Below are 19,492 nucleotides of genomic sequence, written 5' to 3' on the forward strand. Positions count from 1 at the left end.
CTCAAACTTACACCATAAAAAAACAAGTGAGAGATTTCCTACGTGTAGAAACACCACCATTCGATCAGTTTGTTTAGCTGAACCAGTGTTGGCCTCCAAGCGTAGACAAGAACAAATCCATGGTCAGCTCAAATTTCATTAAACTGACTGCTGACAAAAAAAACCCTACTGAAACAGTGCTACTTCAGAGCATTAACAAGGGCTTAGAACATTCTACAAGGAGACTGATCTTGTGGTTATGGGACTGGACTGGGACTCCAAAGACGTGGATTCAATTCCCAGCTCTTGCACATTCGGTGCATGTGTAACCCTGGGCAAGACACTAAGGTCCAGGATTTTTAAAGGTATTTAGGTGTTGTTACGCTCAGCACTGCAAGGTTTAAGTGACTAAGACTTAAGTGCCACTTCCAAAAGTGACAAAAGGGCTTGATCCTTTAGAGAGAGTCCTATTGACCACAATGGGTTTTGAATGAGGCCTTATCTAAAAGATTTTCCCTACTTCATAAGGGGTATTTTGAGGACAAGTTTATTAGTATTTGTAAGATATTCAGATATTACAATGGTAGGGGCTATATAAGTAGAGGGAAAGCCATGTAGGATAAGCAAGGAGTTAACTTGCTCGAAAACAAGGAAGACCGCCAAATTGTGTCAAAAGGCCTTTCAACATTTGACAGATGCTACAACATTTTAGGGCAAGGTGCAAGTTTTATTTCTGAATTTTTTGACTAATTAATAGGATGAATTAAGCCAGCCAACAACCTTAAGAGTAAGCAGCTTGCTTCAATTTTTATTCTGCATCTCTTTCCTCCATCCTGGAGTGGTCTTTTGGTTTTCATCTCCCTGTGCATTTCCTGCTTGACCACTTCCCCTACTTGTGCCCCTCCTCTTTCTGTTGGGTCAGCTTCTTTTTTCTCCTGTCTGCTCCTCCCTTCAGTTACCTCTTACCCTATGACTGCAAAATGAATCACTGCTTCCCCCTCTAGTTACAGCACCGCAACAGCTTTACTTCCCAAACACTGACAGCACAAAGCAGACTCTTAACCTTTGTAATCAAATGCTGTCGATCTGCCACTACTTTTTATAGCTGCCTGTGCAGAGATGAGGCAAAGAGCCTATACCTCTAGCAAAAGCCTGTTCCAACTGTACTCATACTATAATTACCAGCAGGGTGTCAGGACTGGTAGTAGCAGTGCTTTAAGCACTTCTTTCTCCAAAGAAATGTTTGTAAGAAATACATGAACCCAGCTATACCATTACTACAATACTGGTATTTTTTCTTAGAGCAATTGCACTTTGAACCCATCTACACTGCAAAAAACTCCTCCAGTATAGGCAGGACCCCAGAGACACAAAGATTTCAGTTAGCACACCAATGAAATAAATGGAAGCAATTCACATTTCTTACAGGCAAATACAGCTCCTTCCTTTAGGGTAGCACAGGTCCCTTGTACAGTCTCAGTGAAGTTCAACTGTACAGTACAGGAAACAGAGAAGGATTTGGACAGCCCATGCATGGGAATCATTATCCTCTGTGCACTGCACAGCCCAGCTCCATGGAGTAAACCTTCATGTTGCGGTGGAGCAGAAAATGTGGGTATATAAATCTACCATCCATATGGAGGGGAAAAGACCTGAAAAGCTATTGGAGAATAGCTCCCCTTGTAAATACTCTTATGCTGCACTAAGAGTGTTCACGTTTAGCTTACTCCACTCTGGAAGCAAGGTGGATAAAAACAGATTTTTTGTTTAAAGGATTTTTAAAATTTAAATTAAACACAGGCTTGTTTGTTTTTAAATAAATCTATTTAAAATTAAATTTAAAATTGACAATCTATGTTAAGGCCTAAACTTATTAAAATCATCTAAATTAATATGTTAAGTAGTACATATTTGCTGCCAAAGTTTTAAAAAAAGTCAAACCACTGAACTGGTAGATGTCACTGGCTAAGCACCTTGAACCAGAGCTTGCTAAAGTGCTAATGTGACCCACACACCTGGGTGTGGTGTTCGGTCCTATCTAGTTGCATGGAGACCACTTAGAGAGAAAGAGAGAGATAAAATGAATCTGTTCCAGAGGTTCCCTGTTCAATCCTGCCCGCTGATGACCAGGGTCTGTCGGCATTACAAGTGGGGGCTCGTCTGGGATTTCAACTGGGAAGTCTCTGAAGCTTGGGTGCGCTTCCTCAGCTAGGGGAAGTATGTAACCCACACACCTTCTGGGTGTGGTGTTCTATCCCATCTAGTGGCACCGAAACTACTTAGAGAGCGAGCAATTAATGAGTCTGTTCTATAGCCTGAGCTAACAGCCAGTTGGCTTTTAGCTCATCCACTAAGCTCCAGAGGTCCCAAGTTCAATCCTGCTTGCCGACAACCAGGGTCTGTCGACATCACACTAAATCAGCTTTTGACAGTAGTAACGTGTTCTCCAGGTGCAGAGAGAATATACTTTTCTTCATTTCGGTTTATTCAACTAGTTCAGTTCAATGACTGGTTCACTGAAATTTAAGAAACCAACTGGGAGCAGAAAAAGCAGGAGCACTTGTTTTCCTCTTCCACTAGTGAGAGACAATATGATGTACAGTACTAGTTCTAAATCCTTGAAGGATATAGTGAACAGAAGCAATGATCTCAATTCACTACTACAAATCATACTACTTTTATTAGATCAGTTAGTTTTAAAAGAAAAAAATGTTCTGGTAAACTTTTTATAAGTTATTTTTTTTTATGCATCCAACACATTTAGTTAATTTAAAAAAAAAAAAAAAAAAAAAAAAAAAAAAAAGCTTGTTTTTTGCATTCTTAATTGAATTTGAATTTCCATCCAGATAGAGTTTCATGAAAACAATAAGCAAAAAAATTAATCTAGTAAACAAGAAATGCATCATTCCCCATTTTCTAACATAATAAAAAATGCAGAAGTTAAAAATCTAAATAAATCCAAATTAAGCTATATAACTGCTTAAATAAATGCAGAGACAGTGTATTCTTCTGGTTATCAAAAAGAAACAAATTTCATGTAAAGGCTACATTTAGTTGTAAATCAACATGTTTTAATGGTTACCAATAAACAAGAATCAATCTTTCTTCAGGAAAATAGCTAAAAAGGAAACCAAGTTGCTGGCACTTTAAATTAAAAAGGTCGTAGAGCAGTTTTTAAACTAAGGGCTGGGGGGAAGCCGACAGGTGCGGAAGAGCATGTGGTTCGGACAGAAGTATCCTTAAGAGGAGGATCTATTAATGGAGATTCTCTATGTCCTAGTAAGGAAGAGAGGATGGAAAATGATAAAATACAGGTAAAATCTGATCAGAAAAACAGTCAAATGAAAGAGAGTCCCATTTGATTACATCATATAATGGCAGACAGCTAAAAAGTAACAAGTTTTTAAAGTGCTTATATACCAATGCTAGAAGTCTAAATAATAAGATGGGTGAACTAGAGTGCCTCGTAGTAAATGAGGATATTGATATAATAGGCATTGCGGAAATTTGATGGAATGAGGATAATCAATGGGACACAGTAATACCAGGAACAAAATATATTGGACAGACAGAACAGGTCATGCTGGTGGGGGAGTGGCACTATCTATGCTTTCTTTCACATATAATCAAATGAAGTAAAAATCTTAAATGAACCAAACTGTACCATAGAATCTCTATGGATAGTAATTTCATGCTCTAAATAATAAGAATATAGCAGTAGGGATATATTACCAACCATCTGACCAGGATGGTGATAGTGACTGTGAAATGCACAGAGAGATTAGAGAGGCTATTAAAATAAAAAACTCAGTAATAATGGGGGATTTCAACTATCCCCATACTGACTGGTGTACATGTCATCTCAGGATGGGATGCAAAGATTAAGTTTCTTGACACCTTAAATGACTGCTTCTTGGAGTAGCTGGTCCTGGAACCAACAAGAGGAGAGGCAATTCTTGACTTAGTCTTAAGTGGAGCACAGGATCTGGTCCAAGAAGTGAATATAGCTGGACCACTTGGTAATAGGGACCACAGTATAATTAAATTTAATGGCCGCCACTTCCCACAGCCCCCATTGGCCTGGAAAAGCGAACCGCGACCAGTGGGAGCTGCAATCGACCGAACCTGCGGACGCTGCAGGTAAACAAACCGTCCCAGCCCACCAGCGGATTTCCATGACAGGCCGCGTGCCAAAGGTTGCTGATCCCTGAACTAGCCAAAGACTCAAAAAGTAATAGCAAAAAAATTTTTACGTACATCAGAAGCAGGAAGCCTGCTAAACAACCAGTGGGGCCACCGGACGATCAAGATGCTAAAGGAGCACTCAAGGATGATAAGGCCATTGCGGAGAAACTAAAAGAATTCTTTGCAACGATCTTCACGGCAGAGGATGCGAGGGAAATTCCCAAACCTGAGCCATTATTTTTAGGTGACAGATCTGAGGAACTGTCGCAGATTGAGGTGCCAGAGGTGGTTTTGGAATAAATTGATAAATTAAACAGTAATAAGTCACCAGGACCAGATGGTATTCACCCAAGAATTCTGAAGGAACTCAAATGTGAAATTGCAGAACTGTAGTCTGTAACCTATCAATTAAATCAGCTTCTGTACCAAATGACTGGAGGATGGCTAATGTGACGCAAATTTTTAAAAAGGGCTTCAGAGGTGATCCCAGCAATCAGAGGCCGGTAAGCCTGACTTCAGTACCAGGCAAACGGGTTGAAACTATAGTAAAGGACAATATTGTCAGACGTATAGGTGAACATAATAATTTGTTGGAGAAGAGTCGACATGGTTTTTGTAAAGGGAAATCATGCCTCACCAATCTACTAGAATTCTTTGAGGGGCTCAACAAGCACATGGACAAGGAGGATCCAGTGGATATAGTATACTTTAGATTTTCAGAAAGCCTTTGACAAGATCCCTCACCAAAGGTCCTTAAGCAAAGTAAGCTGTCATGGGATAAGAGGGAAGATCCTCTCATGGATTGGTAACTGGTTAAAAGATAGGAAACAAAAGGTAGGTATAAATGGTCAGTTTTCAGAATGGAGAAAGATAAATAGTGGTGTCCCCCAAGGGTCTGTACTGAGACCAGTGCTATTCAACATATTCATAAATGATCTGGAAAAAGGTGTAAACAGTGAGGTGGCAAAATTTGCAGATGATACAAAACTACTCAACATAGTTAAGTCCCAGGCAGACTGCGAAGAGCTACAAAAGGATCTCTCAAAACTGGGTGACTGGGCAACAACATGCAGACGAAATTTAATGTTGATAAATGCAAAGTAATGTGCACTGGAAGACATAATCCCAATTATACATATAAAATAATGGGTCTAAATTAGCTGTTACACTCAAGAAAGAGATCTTGGAGTCATTGTAGATAGTTCTCTGAAAACATCCACTCAATGTGCAGCGGCAGCCAAAAAAGCAAACAGACTGTTGGAAATCATTAAAAAAGGGATAGATAATAAGACCGAAAATATAATATTGCCTCCATATAAATTCATGGTATGCCCACATCTTGAATAATGCATGCAGATGTGGTTGCCCCATCTCAAAAAAAGATATATATTGGAATTGGAAAGGGTTCAGAAAAGGGCAACAAAAAGGATTAGGGGTATAGAATGGCTTCCATATGAGGAAAGATTAACAACACTGGCACTTTTCAGCTTGGAAAAGAAACAACTAAGGGGGGGGATATGATTGAGGTCTATAAATCATGACTGGTGTAGAAAAAGTAAATAAGGAAGTGCTTTTTAATCCTTCTCACAACACAAGAACCAGGGGTCACCAAATGAAATTAATAGGCAGCAGGTTTAAAACAAACAAAAGTATTTCTTCACACAATGCACAGACAATCTGTGGAACTCTTTGCCAAAGGATGTTGTGAAGGCCAAGACCATAACAAGGTTCAAAAAAGAACTAGATAAATTCATGGAGGATAGGTTCATCAATGACTATAAGCCAGGATGGGCAGGGATGGTGTCCCTAGCCTCTGTTTGCCAGAAGCCAGGAATGAGCGACAGGGAATGGATCACTTGATGGTTACCTGTTCTGTTCATTCCTTCTGGGGCACCTGGCATTGGCCACTGTCAGAAGACAGGATACTGGGCTAGATGGACCTTTGGTCTGACCCAGTATGGTCGCTCTTACGTTAAAAGAAGAAATTCAAAACATAATTCAATTTGATGATTTAAAGTAAAGTTTTCTGCTTGGTGATTTAAATCACTTTGATTTATATCAATCCACCCTGTTGGTTAGTGGGATTAAACTAAACCACACAACAGCAGTCAGTGCAGTGTAAGGTCTGGTCCACACTACAGTTAGGTCGACCCAAGGCAACTTACGTCAACCTAACTATGGAAGTGTCTATACTTAAATTTTGCTCCCACCAACATAACTGTCCCGCTATGCCAACTTAATAACTCCTCCTCCAAGAGCAGCGCAGAGCCACGGTTGACGTAGTTAGGTTGACACAGTACTGTCAGTGTAGGTATTGCACTGCTTACATCTACTGTTACTGGCTTTCCGGTGCCATCCCACAATGCCCCACACTGACAGTACAATTGATACAAGCGCTCCTGGTGAGGACGAGCACTGCCAACACAAGGAGCAAAGTGTAGACATGCAGAAGCAGCAGTAATTTAATTTTGTAGTGTACGCATGACCTTTGAGTTTAGATGTTTGAGTTTAATGTGATCTAATGAGTGTGGAATAACTGTTGAGTTTTAAATTCACACCCTAGTTTCTTTTGCAAAAGCTTCCCCAGGTAGACAAGTCTTATTCCTCTCTCGCACACACAAGGAGCAAAAGTGTTGGAGGTTACTTTACCTGGAAGGCTAAAACAACAACCACAAAATGTCCCCATCCCACTACAGTAACTCCCCAGTGCAGAGTCCAGCTACTTAGACCATGCACTTAAACAGTGTTACACTTCCACTTGATAAGTGAGTGAAATCAGATCAAACGGTGTTCAGCAACATTTCAGAAATGATAGTTAAACCGGCACCTGTTACTGACACCCACTGACTGCAACAGGTAAATATCCTAAGGTAGGCAAAGATTCTGTCAGCCAACTAAGGCTACATCTACACTGCAACCTGGGATGTTATATGTAGTTCATGTGGACATATCCACACTAGCTTTAATCTAGCTAGCTTGCTCAAAATAGCAGTAAGGACATGGCAGCATAGGAGGCAGCCCTGTAGATACATACTTACATTGCTAGATCACATTGAAACCCATGCGACCACGTCCTCAGTGCTTTTCTTTACCGAGCTAGCTAGATTAAAGATACCATAGACAAGTATACATGATCTGCAAATTATACCCTGGTTGCAGTTTAGACAATACTGCAATGCTACATTTGGAAGGGTTTCCTCCAAACTAAAAAGGCTAGAAACTGGCAATCATTAAATAAAAAGTTCAATTTTGCAGAAATTGGTAAACAAGCTCCGTAATATCTAGCTCTTATATAGAGATTTTCAACAGTAGATTTCAAAGTGTTTTACAAGGAAGTCAGTACCATTACCCCCATTTTACAGACAGGGGATGTGACCTGCTCAAGGTCACCCAGCAGGCCAATGGCAAAGCGAGGAACAGCACCCAGGTGTCCCAAGTCCTACGCCAATGCTTTATCAAGTAGGCCATACTACCTCCTAAACAGGGAAAATGTATTTTTCACTGTTATTAGGTAAGTGGATTTATCAAGTCTTACTAATTCATGCCCCCCACACTTCCTATAAAAAATTACTAAAATACTCTGAACAAAAGAGAATATAGTATTTACAGGCAACTCTGAAAAGTACAAAAAAGTAAAACAAAATTCAACAGGGTAACAGACTCATGAGAGTCACACAATTCTATCATGTTTAATGATCTATACCTTGAAGGCATGGGGCACATGTTCTATTACTTGGGATAAAATTGCATATTCAATTTAGCATCTCAATATTGATATACAAATTTAAATCCTGAAAAACAGATTCATGGTCAACATGAAACACCATTTTGAATCAGAGGGAATCTCACTATTTGAGAAATTGTTGGTTACATTGTATGTTGTTTCTCTTTTCTTTTTTTCTGGTAATGTCTCAGAATTCTAACTCCCAATGTCCTTGACATACAGAAGGTCAAGGTACATTGTGGTACTGAAATTGTAACACAAATAATACAATGCATAAAGGCTCTCTACTGTACAAATAAAGTGAGGTGGCAGGAAAGTACTTTTTGATATAATATCAGAATATGGATGTGTAAAGTATTAGGAGATTACAAATCATTGTGATTAATGAAACATATGGAAGCAAATTAAAACTAGAAGACACCTCCCGACCCAAAAAAAAGTTATAGGAAAGAGTTCTGGGGGCGGGGGAAGGGGAGGAAACCCTGAGGCTTTGAGCCACACTGAAGAGGGAAAGATAGCTAAAGAATGAATACATTCTCTCTGAAAACTATGAAGGTAAGAATTATGGAGATTTTATTATTATCATCATCATCTTCTAAGAGTCTCCTTCCAAGTACTTCCACTGGGTGGCAGACTAAGCTTTCGCATGAATGGACGGGGGGAAATGACAATTATTTAAAGAACTTTTCTGTTATACAACTTATTATTTGATCAGTTCTTCAAAGTTTCTCTCCCATTTTTTCTAGAAGCCCCAGGATAAAGGAAGCAGTCCTTCAGGGAGATTTGAAAGTGATAGTGAGATGGGAACAACAAACATGTGGGAGAAGTGAATGGGTCAATACAGAAATTGATTTAAAATACATCAGCAGAACATCTACTTAAGTCTTGAAAAGCAAAGACTAGAAGATTGAAATAAATTCAGCAATGTACATTAGTCCTGAAGGATCTGAAAGGATGAGTACACAGCATTATTAAAATCTTGGGTGCAGCTTTGAGGGGGTTTCTTTTTTCAGTGCACTTATTTAAATGTCACAAACTTTCTTTAAATGCATTTAAAGAAAGTTTCCACTTATTTTAGACAAATTATGACTCATTTTTAAGAATAAAAACTATTTAATTACTGTCTTCTTTGAATTATGTATTTTTAAAAATAGCCCACTGAACCACTTCAAAAACTTGCACTCCCAACTGTGCCAGTGAGTTTAGGAGATCTGTAGATCTTGCCATCCACCTTGTAACATTTTTTAAACACGGCAAGAAGTAGAAGTTTCAGGTATCTTCATTATGCAGATTTTAAAAACAACTACTAATTTTCAAATTTTTGTTTTGGCAGGTTTAATCATACGTAAGCCTGCGAGTCTGTGACTTTCGTAATGGCTAGTGCTGGCTCAGCTGCTGCCCGACTTGGGCAGCCCCTGCACCAGCAGTTTGGTTGTGTGGGTGGGGGCTCAGGGATAGGGGCAGGGAGTTGGGGAGTGTATGGGGGTGCTTACCTCGGCGTGGGGGGGCTCCCTGGCTCCCAAGCAGCTCCTAGGCGGCGGAGCGGGGCTCCGCACCACGCACTGCTCACACCCACGGACCCCGCCTCCACAGCTCCCATTGGCTGCGGTTCCCGGCCAATGGGAGCTGCGGCAGCCAGCACTTGTGGCGGGAGCAGTGGAGCCCCTGCCCTGGCCCCTGCCTCCGCCACCTAGGAGCTGCAGGGACACAGGAGCCAGGTAGGAAGCCCCTGACAGTCCCACCAACCCCCTTTCCCCCAGCACCAGCAGGGTCCTGGGCCGCACACCACAGCCCAGCCCTCCTCTCCCCCAGTACCAGTGGTGGTCCCAGGCCACCTCCCCAGCACCCCTGGTTACCCCCGCAGAGCACCCACGTCTCCAGTGATGAGCTGGAGCCGGTTCTCAATGGTTCACGCAAACCGGTTGTTAAATTTAGAAGCCGGTTTAGAACCGGCTGTTAAAGGGGTGGGCAAACTCTGGCCCGAGGGTCACATGCGGCTTGCGGGACCGTCCTATCCATCCTGCCTGAGCTCTTGGCTGGCGAGGATCCCCTGTGAATATTTACCCATCCGGTGGCACTCCGAGCCTTCCACGGCAGGTCCTTCAGTGCTGCCGAAGACCCGGAGCAACTGAAGGTTGTGCCACCCAAGTGCCGTCGAAGGCTCAGAGCAACTGAAGGAACCAGTTCTTCAGCTTCTGGCAGCTCATCACTGCACGGCCCCCTGCACAAGTTTTAGTCAGGGCAGGTATTTTTAGTAAAACTCATGGACAGGTCATAGGCCCGTGAATTTTTGTTTACAGCCCGTGACCTGTCCATGACTTTTACTAAAAATACCCGTGACCAAAACGTAGCCTTAATCATACGTTACTTAAGAACCCTATAAGAATGAGCAGCAGCGACTGCAAAGAAACCAAGCTGGACGGATAAAGTGCTTTAATGTGCTTCAGATAAGACATCAAGGATATTTTCCATAAGCTTTGCAGAGAACAGCCTCACCAGGGTGCATATGGGATAAACAATGACAGGATGAATGACCCACTGAGAAGGAATTTCACAACCATTAGGACATCCATAGCACTATCATCCCATTTTGTTGAAAATCTCATCTGAAGGAATTGAAGGTGTGAGCTGGGAGTTCTCTCATGAGAAACATGGAAGATTGCCACAAGGCACTCCTCAACTCACCTAGTGGTCTGGCTGGATGGAATTAAAAAATTCTTCCTTCCCATTGAGTCGGGTAGCCAAGAGGACACTTTTCACCCCTCCACAAGAACTAGAGAAGAAGTATTCAGGTAGTTTTTCTCCTAGAAGGTAAACAGAAATAATTTGTGGAGTCAAAACCCTAGAAAGACTGGGAAGCTGAGTCTTCCCCAGACATATGAAAATGCAATATTCTTGTACACTTGTGATAATCTGTGTTATCGAGTGCTACAGATTACAATCTGCTCACAAAGTCTGTTTTCTTCAATTTCCATCTATCTCTGTATTACACTGCATTTATGACGACTAACCTCTACAGTAACCAATACCAGTCCTCCACAGGTTGACAGATGCTGTTTAAAATGCTGATGTGTAACCAACCAAATCACAATTAACTTCTGAGTAACTTATTTTTGGAAAAATATTTTTCAAATCTATCCTCTACATGAGCTCTCATTTAGCACTAAGAACATATAAAGTAGCTGTATCACAATGCACCAAAAATGACCTTCCTGCCCCCCCCGAAAATAGAAAATTTGGTAATTTTTCAGAACTTTATACCATTATACCTCTGAAGTTACTTAGCTGATTTGCTTCAAGCTTAAAAAAAATGCATCTGTGGAATGATGCAAAGCATTTGAATTTCCATGCCAAAATATGGTTTTTTTATAACAACCTTAATACACTGTGTGAATAGTAAAGTGTTACAAGTAGGGCTTAGGCCAGATTTTTTTTAACAGCCTTTAACGATGGAATCAGAATTGTTACTTACAACCCCCTACAATCAGAGCCAATCTCCAGCACATGGGGCACACGTACACCAGAAGCAGAATACATGTAAACACCACATCTCAAACTCCACATACTAAACTATTAATTAGGAACTTCGCAAGAGCTCCTAAGGCAAGGCTGGGGACTTCTCTAGCATAATTTTAGATCTACAGTCATGTTCTCAACCCTGTTCTCAGCACTGGCAGTGTTAGCATTTCCACTAGGCTGTCCCAAAAGGCCCCAGTTCTCAAGCTGGACTCTCTGGAAGGTCCCCTCAAGACTGTCACAATAACCGGTTTCAATTGCCCAATACCCTAAGTCCTAGCGCAGGGGCGGGCAAACTTTTTGGCCCGAGGGCCACATCAGGGTTGCAAAACGGTATGGAGGACCGGGTAGGGAAGGCTGTGCCTCCCCAAACAGCCTGGCCCCCACCCCCTATCTGCCCCTTCCTACTACCCGCTCCCCGACTACCCCCCTCAGACCCCCCGACCCATCCAACCCCCTCGATCCTTGTCCCCAGCCCTGCCCCGCATCCAAAGCCCCCTGCTCCCTGTCTCCTGACCGCCTCCTCTCCCCTCCCCGAACCTCCTCCCCATTCAACCGCTCCCTGTCCCCTGACTGCCTCCCAGGACTCCCTGCCCCTTATCCAACTTCCCCTCCCCCTACGCCCCACCCCCTTACCATGCCGCTCAGAGCGGTAGGACAGACTTATTGGAAAGCCTGGGAGGTTGGTGGGCGTAAGCCACACTGCCGGCATGGCTGCGGGGGAGGGGCCAGGAGCTCAAGGACCGGGCAGGACGGTCCCGCGGGCTGTAGTTTTCCCACCTCTGCCCTAGCGACTGTGCTCATTCTTTATTCTGAAACAGTGCAAAAAGGAGCAGCAGCTCAGATTCTAGTCTGGTGAGCTCCTTCACAGAAAGGCAGTTTACATGGTAATGTTAAAATCATTCTCTTGTCTCCTCTAGAATTTTACAGACGACCGAAGGGAAAAAAACCAAACAGGAACAAACCTTTTAAAATAGTTTTAGACCTTATACTTCATGAAAAAGCAAAAAAAAAAAAAAAAAAACACAAACACACAATTTGTCCCCACTCCCCCTTTGCAGATCACCTTAGGACTAATGGCTACACACGCAGGTCTGGAAAGGGTCAATCAAAGAGGATAATGCTTATTGTCTATACCTGCTGGTGGTGGGATAAAGAAAGAATGAGAAATCGCAAACTATTTTTAAAATATAAATGGAATGCAACGTTGTTCACTAACAAGATAACAGGAAGGTGTGGTTTCTAGAAGAATGAAGGAACCCAGTTTTTCTATAAAGTAAAAATATTCACCTTACAACAGTGCCCATTAATGTAACATTAAGAGCAAAACATTAGCGTCAGGAAACAAAATGTAAGGTTCTTAAAGAAGCATTACTTTGGCTGTGTTAACACTTCCTATTTATTTTATGAGATACAGTTAACATTTAAAAAAGCACAATGAGATCCAGTGTTTGGAAACTGAAGTAGACAAATTCAGATTAGAAATAAGGCACACATTTTAAGGTACACACTGAGAATAATTAACCACTGATGTTTTGATTTAAAGATGTAAAGGGACAGAGTATTCACGACTGGAAATCTCTTTAAAAGATATGCTATTGTTCAAACAGAAGTTATGGGCCAGATGCAAACATTATCGGGCATAGTTCTTTGGCCTGCATTAAGACAAATAGATTAGATCATTGGTTCCCAAACTAGGGGCACCACTTGTTCAGGGAAAGCCCCTGGCAGGCAGGGCTGGTTTGTTTACCTGTCGCATCCACAGGTTTGGTTGCTCACAGCTCCTAGTGGCTGCAGTTCGCCATTCTCGGCCAATTGGGACTGAGGGAAGCGGCACAGGCCGAGGTAAACAAACCAGCCTGGCCTGCCAGGGGCTTTCCCTGAACAAGCAGCGCCCCTAGTTTGGGAACCACTGGATTAGATCATAATGGCCCCATCTAGACTTAAAATCTATGAATCTATTAAGCTAGAATGTTAACTAGATTAGATAGTATGTGTAACATTTAATATTGTTTAACTTTTATAAAAGGCTTTCATAAGAAAGAAAACCCCAATCTAACTTCATTCAGGACCGATATGTAAGGTTTAAATAAAGTGTCTACTTCAAGTCTGTTCATAGCCCTCTTAGAATCCTCAGTATTGTTGGATACACTAATAGCTATGGATGCAAAAAAAAAAAAACACAAAAAAAAGGTCTTTTACTCCTCACTAGGACACTGCTCCATCCTGTCACACTCTGATATGACCATGGTGATCTATAATGAAAGCTGGTTGTGAAATTTTTGTCAAAAATGCATAGTCACCAAAACCAAAACTTTTCACAGAAACTGATCAGTTTTGAAAAACTTCAGTAAATAAGTTCTCTCAGGTCCAGGATTGAATTTCTGGTCAAAACAAGACCCCTGCAACTCCACCCCTGGGCCTCCAGAATAGCCAACAGCCCAGTGGTTAAGGCACTTACGTCATATATGGGAAACCCTGATTCAAGTCCCTCTGAATCAGTCAGAGCAAGGACTTGAGCCTGGGTCTCCCACATCCCACTTGAGTGCCCTAATCACTATTAGGCTGTTATTCCATAGAAGGGAAAGAGGGTGGGGGAGCCTCTCTTTGGTTTTTCATAACAAAAATGTCAAAAAGTGAAACCTTCATCCCAATGCAAAACAGGAAAATTTTGACATTTCAAACATTTTTGCATGATGACAAAACCATTCCCACCCAGCTGTTTGTTACCTCAACTTGACTACTGCATCCTTAGGTATGTTGTGTTTAAATCACTGAACTTAAAAAGGCTCTAGCTGATACCAAAGAGAGCATCCACCTACTTAGCAGGAATCTGAAATCATATCAGACTAATTGTTGAACAGCACATATTGTGTTCCAGCTCTGCTCTTAAAAGTCTTCCATGATAAGACCCCAACCTTCAACAAACATTCATGTTCATGGAAATTGAAGTTGTTTTCAGCAGTTACGCTTACTAGACCAATGAAACATTAACTCACAAGAGTAAAACAAGTAAGGGTTGAAGACAGAACTTTCAAGGTAGCTGGCCCACAAACATGGAACTCACTTCCAGAACACAAGATATCACTGCCTTCAAAACAAAACTTCTCTCTGCAACACACATACCCCAACCCAATTTTCCAAGTATTATCTCCCTTAGAATAGCAAGAGAGGCAGTGTGATCTAAAGGATAGGGCACTGATCCAGAAGTCAAGAGAAATGGGTTCTATATCCAGCTCGGACGCTAACCTGTTGTGTAATCTTGAGCAAGTCACTTGGCTGCTCCCCATCTATTTCCCCTTGTGAAGATATGCACTACTCCTTTAAGGGACAGGGTGGAGCCTACAGCTAAGCAGAGCCTGGGGTGTAATCAAGGAGGCTCTGCCCCAACCTAGGGCTGGGTTACATAAACAGGAAGAGGGAAGGAAAGGCCATGCAAGCTGCAGTGGTTTCTCTCTCTTTGGCTCTAGATGAGCCTAATCAGACTCAGAGTATGTCTACACAGGGATAAATAACCCACGGCACAGCTGCGGCTGTCCTAGGTCAGCTGACTTGGGTTCATGGACTCGGGCTGCGGGGCTCAAAATTGCTGCGTAGACCATTTGGGCTCAGGCTGGAGCCTGAGCTCTGGGACTCACAATTCTCGGAGGACCAGTCATGGGTTTTTTATCCCTGTATAGACATACCCTCAGGGTATGTCTACACTATAAATTTAAGTGGTCCTATGTTAGGTCAACTTACTATAGTGGTTCATGTCCACACTACCCTTTTTCTGTCAGTGTTGCACATCCTCACCAGGAGCACTCCCATCAATTTAAGAGGGGCAGTGTGGGATGCTGAGAGCCAGGACTTCCAGCTCTGCATGCAGCTCCCCACCAGGAGCCTGACTTACCTCCCCACACACACCTTGGCTCCCCACTGGAAATGGGGCAGCCAACTGGACTCCGGAAACGGAGCTCCCACCCAAGCACAGCTGTGCTCCCAGTGGGGAGCAGGGAGCCAAGAGTCAGGGGAGCAGCCGGGCTCCTGGCAGGGAGATCCGCACCCAGAGCCTAGTCAGCTGCCTAGTCCCGGTGGGGAGCAGGGAACTGACAGCCCAGGTGGCAGCCCAACTGGGAGGAGGGAGCCTGGGTGGCAGCCCAGCTTGGAATGGAGCAGCAAAGCTGGGAGTCGGCTTTTTGGTCAATTTCACGACTCCAGCTTGATAAGAATGATAGCCAACAGATGTAAGTAATGCAGTGTCTACCCTGCATTGCCCTAACTACACAGGCATAAGCCCCATGCCTCTTGTGGAGGTGGAGTTTTATGTCAGCGTAGTAGGGCACTTACATTGGCAGTAGCAAGGCTGTAGTGCATACACTGACATAATTAGGTCAATGTAAGGCAGCTTACCGTACACTGACCGAATACTGTAGTACAGACCAGGCCTCAGAAACTTGGTGTTATAGATTTAAGTTTGGATCCTGAGGTGGGAACCTTATGAACTGTCTACTGTAATGCCTCCTGTCCTGAAGCCTTATTAAAAAGGGAATATGATATTTTGTTAATGTGTATTGACTTCTTCTTGCTCAGGCTATTAAATTGAACATATTGATGCCAATCAGGGGAAATTAAAGTGGTGCACACCTGCCAGGGAGGATAAAAATCAATGATTTTTCAAATAAAAGAGATTTTTTTTTTAATTTAAAATTGGATTTTTTGATATAGGTTTTTTCCTCAAAAAGCATTTTAAAGAAAGATGCATTATAGCTCAAAGAGGTCTCATCATGGAATAAGGATTATAAATTCTAATTCTATAGCATGAGAATATATTCATGTAATGTTTAAGAAAAGTTTTCTAAATGAGTTCCAATAGTTCATGGATTAGGGACCCCAATTTTATGGGGTTCTAGGGGCTTCTGTATAGATTATTTAGGTTAATCTTTCTATCTACCCAATGGGACTCGGTATCTTCTAGACTGAGCACTATCAGAGATGCTTAGTTTTGCAGTTCTCAAACTGTGGATTTCAGTCTCCAGAGATAACATGCTTGTTAACAACAAAAATGTTTTTAAAATAAATAAATAATAGAGGTGAGAAATAACAGACCTCAACCCTATTGTCACTCTGTAAATTTGTGTACACAGAGTCAATCCCTTACCCCTCTCTAAAAGTGCAAAGTTTCAAAAAGTTCAATGAACAGAAGATTGTTGGGGGCAGAATAGATCTGGACAAGGAGAAGCCTGGAGATAAATGTGAGAAGGGAGGGACAGGCAGTAGAAACAAAAGTGAAATTGTTTGAGCAGCATATTCCAGAAATCGTGAGGTCTTTCTGAGTGTAGCCTTCATTGATTTGAGATCTACCATACCATTCTTTCACTAGAAGGGAAAACCTATAGAGACCCAGTTGGGGAATATTTTAATGAAGTTCCTCTACCTGTGGGTAAGACAGGTATGCGTGCAAAATGCAAACAGTACAACAAAGAAATGTAAGGCTGGTTGCCCAAATGAAACAACATCATGAGAAGTGTTCCCTCTCAGGAGGAAGCTGCGTTGAAGATGATGAAAGGAACATGTCTGAACATGTAGAATCTTCAGGTTGATAAACTTTTTTATTTCATACTTCTTTCTTAAGGACTGCCTGTCTTCCTTCTGGACTATTCTTGAATTCTCACGTTTGAGCAAAAAATATAGTTGTTACTCTATGGTACTATCATTTTAGATGCAGTTGTGATAATAAATAAATAGCTGAAATAGGTAGATCTTCCTTTTACAATTTCACCTTTAAAGTAGTACTGAGTGTCAATGAATAATACTAAATGAGCATTATGGTAATAATAATTAAACAACTACATTGACTTATTTTGTTTAGGAGAATCAATCCTCAACATACAGGATTCTGAAGACTATCCACCTTCAAGATCACCAACATTTTCTATAGTTTCAGAGTTATCTGCCAATGATAGTGTTTCAGTCACATCATTTATGTCACATAGTATCACCTGTAGCAAAAAGGAAAAAAAAATCTCCATCACCCAGAAAACCACCATAGATAAGTTTGTGATAAGAACCAGCAGATTACAAAAAGAGGTAATTGATGAAAAACTGCCCAGTTTGTTTATGCAACAAACTCTCCTTTCCCTAGGATTGAGAACCCACACTTCATTAACATGGTTCAGTCATTAAGACCAGGATACAGTCCACCCAACAGAGCAGATGTCACCGGCAAGTTGCTGGATAAAGTGTATGAAAGAGAAATTGAGCAGTGTGCAAAAGGTCTAGAGGGTGAAATTGTTAACCTGAGTCTTGATGGGTGGAGCAATGTCCACAATGATCCTGTTGTATGTGCTTGCGTGACAACAGAAGGGAATGTCTTTCTTACAGAAACAATTGATACATCAGGAAATGCACACACAACAGAATACTTACAAGTAGCAGTAAAAGCTACAAGAAACTGAGAAAAAATTCAAATGTCTGGTACGCAGCTTGGTCACAGACAACGGTGCAAATGTATCCAAGAGAGTCCCAAACTAATAACATATGACTGCAGTGCTCATTTGATGCACCTCCTAGCCAAAGACTTCAGTGTTCCAGAAATAAAGGCTAATGTTGTTGAAATTGCAAAATACTTTCATGACAACCACTTTGCAGCAGCTGCTCTGAAAAAAGTGGGAGGAACCAAGCTAACTCTCCCACAAGATGTGCAATGGAACTCAGTAGTGGACGATTTTGAGCACTATATCAAGAACTGGCCTAATCTGATGACAGTTCGTGAAAAAATCGTGAAAAAAATAGATGGCACTGTCACAGCCAAAGTTCTCAACATTGGGCTTAAGAGAAATGTTAAATACGTGCTGAGTACCCTGAAGTGTATTTCTGTAGCCTTGAACAAAATACAGGGAAATAGTTTTATTGCTGACGCTGTTGAAATTTGGAAGGAATGGAGTGAGATCTTAAAAAGAGAAATATGCAATGACAGAGTTAAATTACAAGCATTAAAAAAACGAATCGGACAAGCACTATCTCCAGCTCATTTTCTTGCAACTATTCTCAATGCTTAGTACCAGGGTCAAACCTTAACTGCTAAAGAAGAGGAGTTGGCTATGACATGACCATCCAACAATCATCCATCCATAATGTCAAGTATCATAACCTTCAGAGCTAAGGGTGAACCATTCAAAAAAATAGATGTTTGTTGATGATGTTTTAAAGAAAGTCACACCAGTGAACTGGTGGAAGTCACTTAAGCACTTGGATTCAGAGACTGTTGAAGTGATCATCTCACTTTTAAGAGCAGTAGCTTCTTCTGCCAGTGTAGAAAGAATATTTTCTTCCTTTGGACTAATTCATTCCAAATTGAGAAATCGTTTGGGACCTGAAAAAAGCAGGAAAGCTTGTTTTTCCTTTTCCAGATTATGAACAAAACAGGAAAATGAAGGTGAAGACGACTGATTCAGCTGCAGAAGCCAGCATTTTAAGTTTCTCACATTGACTTGGCTGACAGTCGATTTTGGGTTTTTGGGGTTTTAACTATATTTCATTTAACTATTTTAGTTAAAAACAATTTTAATAAAAACAAACCTGATTTTAAAAAACTTGAATGTTTAACTAAATGTTTAAATTCAAAAATTAATATGCTTGTTTTGTTAAAATATTATGTTTGCTGTTGAAGAAAAAATCCAGAATACATGATATTGTTTTATTTAACTAAAAGAACAATTTAAAATGTCTGTCTGGTGATGTTCTCCTCCTAATACAGCATGGCAAAAAATCCTCCAAATATTAATGATTAACCTGTTGATTTGGAAATAGTTCACCTCCAAATGACTTCATAAATATCTGTTTCAATTACCTTTGGTAAACGAAAAAACGAATCATTCACTAAACTGAATCTGAAAAGTTTTCAAAATAAATCACTTTAAAAATGTACCTTCTAAAAATGTAACCTGAGTTGTAGAGAATACGTATTAAGGTTATAACTAACAAGAATGCACTTTTATGCATAAATCCATGATTAATTCGAGTCTTCCTGACTAGTGATTTAAATCAAATCCACCCTGACACCTGCAGCACCACACCAAGGCTTGCCCACACTTTTATCCCTCCATA

General features: G+C 41.3%; 1 protein-coding gene across 6 annotated transcripts in view; it reads right to left on the minus strand.

Annotated features, from left to right (window-relative positions):
• ACSL3 (acyl-CoA synthetase long chain family member 3) overlaps positions 1 to 19,492 on the minus strand; it is a 109,048-nt gene that overhangs the window by 81,484 nt on the left and 8,072 nt on the right. For 5 of the 6 annotated variants that reach the window (XM_077826943.1, XM_077826944.1, XM_077826945.1 and 2 more), the window contains one exon: positions 10,574 to 10,692. The gene's annotated coding sequence lies outside the window, so the exon portion shown is untranslated. Of the gene's footprint in view, positions 1 to 10,573; positions 10,693 to 12,040; positions 12,217 to 19,492 lie in introns of all 6 variants that reach the window. The other variant, XM_077826946.1, reaches the window with a different exon arrangement.

Source organism: Eretmochelys imbricata, chromosome 9 (assembly GCF_965152235.1).
Source record: "Eretmochelys imbricata isolate rEreImb1 chromosome 9, rEreImb1.hap1, whole genome shotgun sequence".
In the NCBI taxonomy this organism is placed as follows: Eukaryota; Metazoa; Chordata; order Testudines; family Cheloniidae; genus Eretmochelys; species Eretmochelys imbricata.